This window comes from Nanorana parkeri, unplaced genomic scaffold (assembly GCF_000935625.1).
Source record: "Nanorana parkeri isolate BGI_ZX_2015 unplaced genomic scaffold, ASM93562v1 scaffold2494, whole genome shotgun sequence".
Lineage (NCBI taxonomy): Eukaryota > Metazoa > Chordata > Amphibia > Anura > Dicroglossidae > Nanorana > Nanorana parkeri.
Window position 1 is genome coordinate 97,676 of NW_017308762.1, and position 5,967 is coordinate 103,642.

Genomic DNA, 5,967 nt, shown 5'->3' on the forward strand with positions numbered 1-5,967 from the left:
TTATTGTGAAGGGTTGCAAGTCTGCTCTCCGCCCCCTCCTGTAATAAAGTCCTCTCACTGCTGCTCTCTGTCCTCGTGCAGGGTGACTGGTCTTGTCTCCGCCCCCTCCTGTAATAAAGACCGCTCACTGCTGCTCTCTCTTTCTCCTTGTGCAGGGGGACTGGTCTTGTCTCCGCCCCCTCCTGTAATAAAGACCGCTCACTGCTGCTCTCTCTTTCTCCTTGTGCAGGGGGACTGGTCTTGTCTCCGCCCCCTCCTGTAATAAAGACCGCTCACTGCTGCTCTCTCTTTCTCCTTGTGCAGGGGGACTGGTCTTGTCTCCGCCCCCTCCTGTAATAAAGACCGCTCACTGCTGCTCTCTCTTTCTCCTTGTGCAGGGGGACTGGTCTTGTCTCCGCCCCCTCCTGTAATAAAGACCGCTCACTGCTGCTCTCTCTTTCTCCTTGTGCAGGGGGACTGGTCTTGTCTCCGCCCCCTCCTGTAATAAAGACCGCTCACTGCTGCTCTCTCTTTCTCCTTGTGCAGGGGGACTGGTCTTGTCTCCGCCCCCTCCTGTAATAAAGACCGCTCACTGCTGCTCTCTCTTTCTCCTTGTGCAGGGGGACTGGTCTTGTCTCCGCCCCCTCCTGTAATAAAGACCGCTCACTGCTGCTCTCTCTTTCTCCTTGTGCAGGGGGACTGGTCTTGTCTCCGCCCCCTCCTGTAATAAAGACCGCTCACTGCTGCTCTCTCTTTCTCCTTGTGCAGGGGGACTGGTCTTGTCTCCGCCCCCTCCTGTAATAAAGACCGCTCACTGCTGCTCTCTCTTTCTCCTTGTGCAGGGGGACTGGTCTTGTCTCCGCCCCCTCCTGTAATAAAGACCGCTCACTGCTGCTCTCTCTTTCTCCTTGTGCAGGGGGACTGGTCTTGTCTCCGCCCCCTCCTGTAATAAAGACCGCTCACTGCTGCTCTCTCTTTCTCCTTGTGCAGGGGGACTGGTCTTGTCTCCGCCCCCTCCTGTAATAAAGACCGCTCACTGCTGCTCTCTCTTTCTCCTTGTGCAGGGGGACTGGTCTTGTCTCCGCCCCCTCCTGTAATAAAGACCGCTCACTGCTGCTCTCTCTTTCTCCTTGTGCAGGGGGACTGGTCTTGTCTCCGCCCCCTCCTGTAATGAAGACCGCTCACTGCTGCTCTCTCCATGTGCAGGGTGACTGAAAAAGAACTAGGTTGAACTCGATGGACTTGAGTCTTCTTTCAACCTGACTAACTATGTATGGATTTCGCCGGGGTCACCGGACCAGACAAATGGCAGGAATAAAGTGCTTCCAGTTTTCTAAACGGGACAAAATAAATGGCCGTTCAAGGAAGAGGAAGGTCAGCGGCGGCTCGATGTGGTGGCAGCCTCCGAAGGCAGGCGTTTGCTAAGTGACAGCGCGCATTGCGGAGTGCAGGAAGTGCTATTACTTACAGGCGATGTCTCTCCTGTGCCTGTAAGTGATGATATCTAACAATGCCCAGAGGAGCTAGTTAAAAACCGGCTTACATACCCGGAGAAGTGCTTTAATGTAACTGCATTAGGAGCCTGTCACCGGCTTGTTGGCAAAAAACATTTTTTTTTTGCTCAGTCAGGAATATCGCGCTCCACGGCGCTCGGCAATTTAAAAACCATAATAAAAGCTTTCTAATTTTTTTTTTTTACTTCCCTCTCCAGCTGCCGACGACTAAATGGCGAAAATTTTATTTTTTTGGAGAGCGCCCGGGAACGAATTCGGAAATGAAAAATAAAATAAAACCGCCATCGGGATCGCTTTCCTAATTGGAGGGGAGAAGAGAGGGAAGAATGGCGCCCTCATCGAGGATACAGTCTCCAAAGCCGGGGAGACAAATGTATTTTTTATAATAAGCTCAGCGAATGACTTATTCCCGGAGAAGAGGAATCGCATTGTGAACTGCGGCCCCCTGATTATTATGTACCTGCCGCCGCCTGGCGCAGCTAATAATTCGGGATCCTTAATAAATTCCCTTTTAGCGAGTGGGCTTTGGTACGGATAATACCCAATTATTCCGGCGGATGAATTCGCGCCGAGCGATAGTGATAGAGAGAAAACAAACTTATACATGTGCATATAAGCCGGCGGGCCGGAGACTCTCCCAGAATCCCTCGGCGGCTGATGGTTTCATCAGGATCTCGCGGCTTACTTCGCGCCCTCGTTACGCGGCTCAACACGAAAAAAAAAAGTCGCCGCTTTCGGAGACTTTTCCCGGGATGAGTCGGGATTAAAAGAGAAGGAATTTTCTTAAGGGGAAGGCGAGCAAAATGCTCCATTCAGCGGGAGGATCGGGGAGGGATTGGGAAGGACGCGGGATGGAAATATTAGGGCAGCGAAGTCGGTAGAGCGCTAAAGCGACACAGGCTCCTCCCCCTTTCAGTATATGATGAATGCTGCTGCTAGACTCATTCACCTAACCAACCGCTCAGTATCTTCAACCTCCCTCTGCCGATCCCTACACTGGCTTCCAACCCACCTACTTCTTGTCTTGAATTGTATTGTATTTCCGCCCTACGCTCATCCGCCCTGCACGTCTTTGTGGGTGCGGGTGTCCGTACTTGTACGCTGACAGGACGAATCTTGTCTGCGTCCGAGCCGGGACACCCGCACTTGTACAGACCTGCACTTGGGGTGAGCGTAGGGCGGCGTACTCCCATAGAGAAGGACGGGGGCTGCGTACTAATCACACGCAGCACCTGTCCTTCCCGGGAGCCGCCCGATACGGCCGTGCACGCAGCACAGAGCTGTACGTGGCAGGCGTTTCTCGTGTGAATGACGCCTTAGCATGAAGCAGAGTCTGCACGTGTAATGATGGACTGACGTCGTCTCCAGTATTTATATTGTTACAAAGTAAAAAAAGAAACTTTAAAAAACAAAACACCGGACTGACATTTACATACAAAGAAACTCTTTTATAAAAGTATACGTTCCTCGTTAAGTGGCCCCGTAGCCGCACTAATTGGGCCCAGAGAAATGGAGGAGGAAGATCTCAGCGCCATGTTCTGAGCGAATTCATATCACCAGTCAGAACAATTCTGATCGTTCTGCGCTGATTGCAGAGAAAACTAATTGAGCACGAACAGAGCAGATGGCGGGGACACAGTCCTCATACCGGAATGCCTTTCTAACCAGCCGTATTGTTTACCGCTTTATAACCGGGCGTGTGATAGAACGAGCGCCGCGTTAAGTGTGCATGGCGCCATAAAGATTCAATTAAAGGAACTGCGCTAATATTCAGCGTCCCCAAAGAGATTTTTTTTTTGCAGATCCGCCTCCAAAATCTTTATAGCGGCGAAGATAACGATAAAGATAATCAGGAGACTCGGATTTTGGAAAAGGAAATCCGAGTCTCCTGATCTGAGGAAGATTCGATGTTCTCGATATGTAAGAGACGTGTCACGTGACAAAGAAACGTTCAACCAAACTTTGCATTTCAGGGAAACATTGTAATTGATGATCAATAACTGTTATAATTATAAGCAACATGTACAACATTTGATTTTGTAGATCGAGGTCAATTAAAGTTCAGGTACAACATCGGTTGAGGTAACAAGTGTTTAGAGACAAACAGGGTTATGCACAAAAGGGTGAAGACAGAGGCGTAACTAGTGACCTCAGGGCCCCGGTGCAAGAATCCATGAACCCCTCACCCCCAAGAGGAAAAAAATTAGATACATTGTTTAAAAAACAAACATTTTAGACGAAAAAAACCCAAAACACTCTCCTCTTCCATGTCTCCAGCTCCCCATTATCTCCCCCTTCATGTCCCCATTACCTTCTCCTTCATTACCCCAGCTCTCCTCTCCCTGACCCCACGCTCTCCTCTTCCATGTCTCCTGCTCCCCATTACCTCCTCCTTCATTACCCCAGCTCTCCTCTCCCTGACCCCACACTCTCCTCTCACATGTCTCCAGCTCCCCATTATCTCCCCCTTCGTGTCCCCATTACCTCCTCCTTCATTACCCCAGCTCTCCTCTCCCTGACCCCACGCTCTCCTCTTCCATGTTTCCAGCTCCCCATTACCTCCTCCTTCATTACCCCAGCTCTCCTCTCCCTGACCCCACACTCTCCTCTCACATGTCTCCAGCTCCCCATTATCTCCCCCTTCGTGTCCCCATTACCTCCTCCTTCATTACCCCAGCTCTCCTCTCCCTGACCCCACGCTCTCCTCTTCCATGTTTCCAGCTCCCCATTACCTCCTCCTTCATTACCCCAGCTCTCCTCTCCCGGACCACACGCTCTCCTCTTCCATGTCTCCAGCTCCCCATTACCTCCTCCTTCATTACCCCAGCTCTCCTCTCCCTGACCCCACACTCTCCTCTCACATGTCCCCTTCATATTCTCAGCTCTCTATATCTCCCCCTTCATGTCCGCAGCCCGCTTCTCATACCCAGGGAGTTGCAGCTTTCCATAGCACACAGGCAGCTCTATGGTCGGCATCCGTTCTGTGTGACGAGGGGGGCGGGAATAGCCTCGCTTTCCACTCATTGGCTGCTGCGCCGGCTCGATCATACTTCACGCTGCGCCCGGCCGGAACAAGGTGAGGGGAGCAGCGTGAAGCAGGAGGAAGAGACCCCGGTACTGATATTAGCGGTTACCGGGATATTAAATATCCTTGTAATCAGCGGTTACTAGGGGCCCCATCCTCCTGTCCTGGGCCCCTTCTGAATGGTGGAACTCCAGGGCCCGGTCGCAGCTGTGACCTCTGCGAGCCTGGTAGTTCCGTCACTGGGTAAAGAGTTTGGGGAAGGCAGGAGAAGTGAACAATCTAGGACAACATCGCTGATTTGGAAATATCCTCCAATTCAGCTCACTTTCCAGTTCAGCGATGTTGTCAGTGGCGTAACAATAGCCCTGGGGGGGCACGGCCAGGACACCCCCCTGATGCCGTGCGGGCCGCCTGGGTCGCTATGGGTTCGAACGCACCGCTGTTCAGATCACCGTGATCTGTGCAGCGCTGCGTTCTTCTCCATTGCCGCTGCTGAGTCAATGAGAGTCAGCAGCGGCGGTGGAGGAGGCTGGATGTGGCGGGGAGGAGGAGGCGGGGCCCGGGGGTCAGCATCAGAGGAGGCGGGGCCGCTGACGAAGGAGGGAAGACGGAGGAAGAAGAGGCGGACAGGTAAGGAGTGTGACCAGCCCACCTGAGGGTGACCCTGCAGAGCCCACCATAGAGAGTCTATGGTGGGCTCTGCAAGGTCACCCTCAGGTGAGCTATGTGGGCTCTTCAAGGGGTATAACTAGAAATCACAGGGCCCCATACAAAATTTTGCTATGGGTCCCTGTGATCTCTAGTTACGCCCCTGGATGTTGTCCTAGATTGTTCACTGCTCCAAACTCTTCACCCTTTTGTGAATAGCCCTGAAAATCTAACTTTGCCGACCTCGGCTTAATGAGCAGCTGTCCTCTGATCATGATATGATGAACCTTAGGTTAATGAGCAAAAGGTTCAATGCCGACACAGCTGTCCCCTAACCTTGATATTAGGGAGTCTATCCAACAGAAGAAGAGCCATTTAATGATCTGGGAATACAGGTGTCATTGTTATCTGACTTTTGGAAATAATTCAAGGTAACATATCTAATTATTTTGTTCCAAAACCCTATGAAAAGGGACCTGCAAGCCCATATTATTTAAATTGGTGTGTGTTCCCGGCCGGTCAAAATAAACCTACTTCTTGAAGATCTGCCTGGTGCCCATCCTTTGTTTTATTCGGCTTCATTAGAAGCTGGAACTATGGATTGGGATGTAAGCAGCCTATGGGAGGAGATGAAATGTGGGTCTATTGGAAGGAATGAAAGGTGGATTTATGCAAGGGGATGAACGGTAAGTCTATGAGAAAGGATGAAAAGGTGGTCTATGGGTGGGCCATGAAAGGCAGCCCTGTAGGCAGGGTATGAAAGTTGAGTCTATAGGGGGGATGAAGGGTGGGTCTATAGGT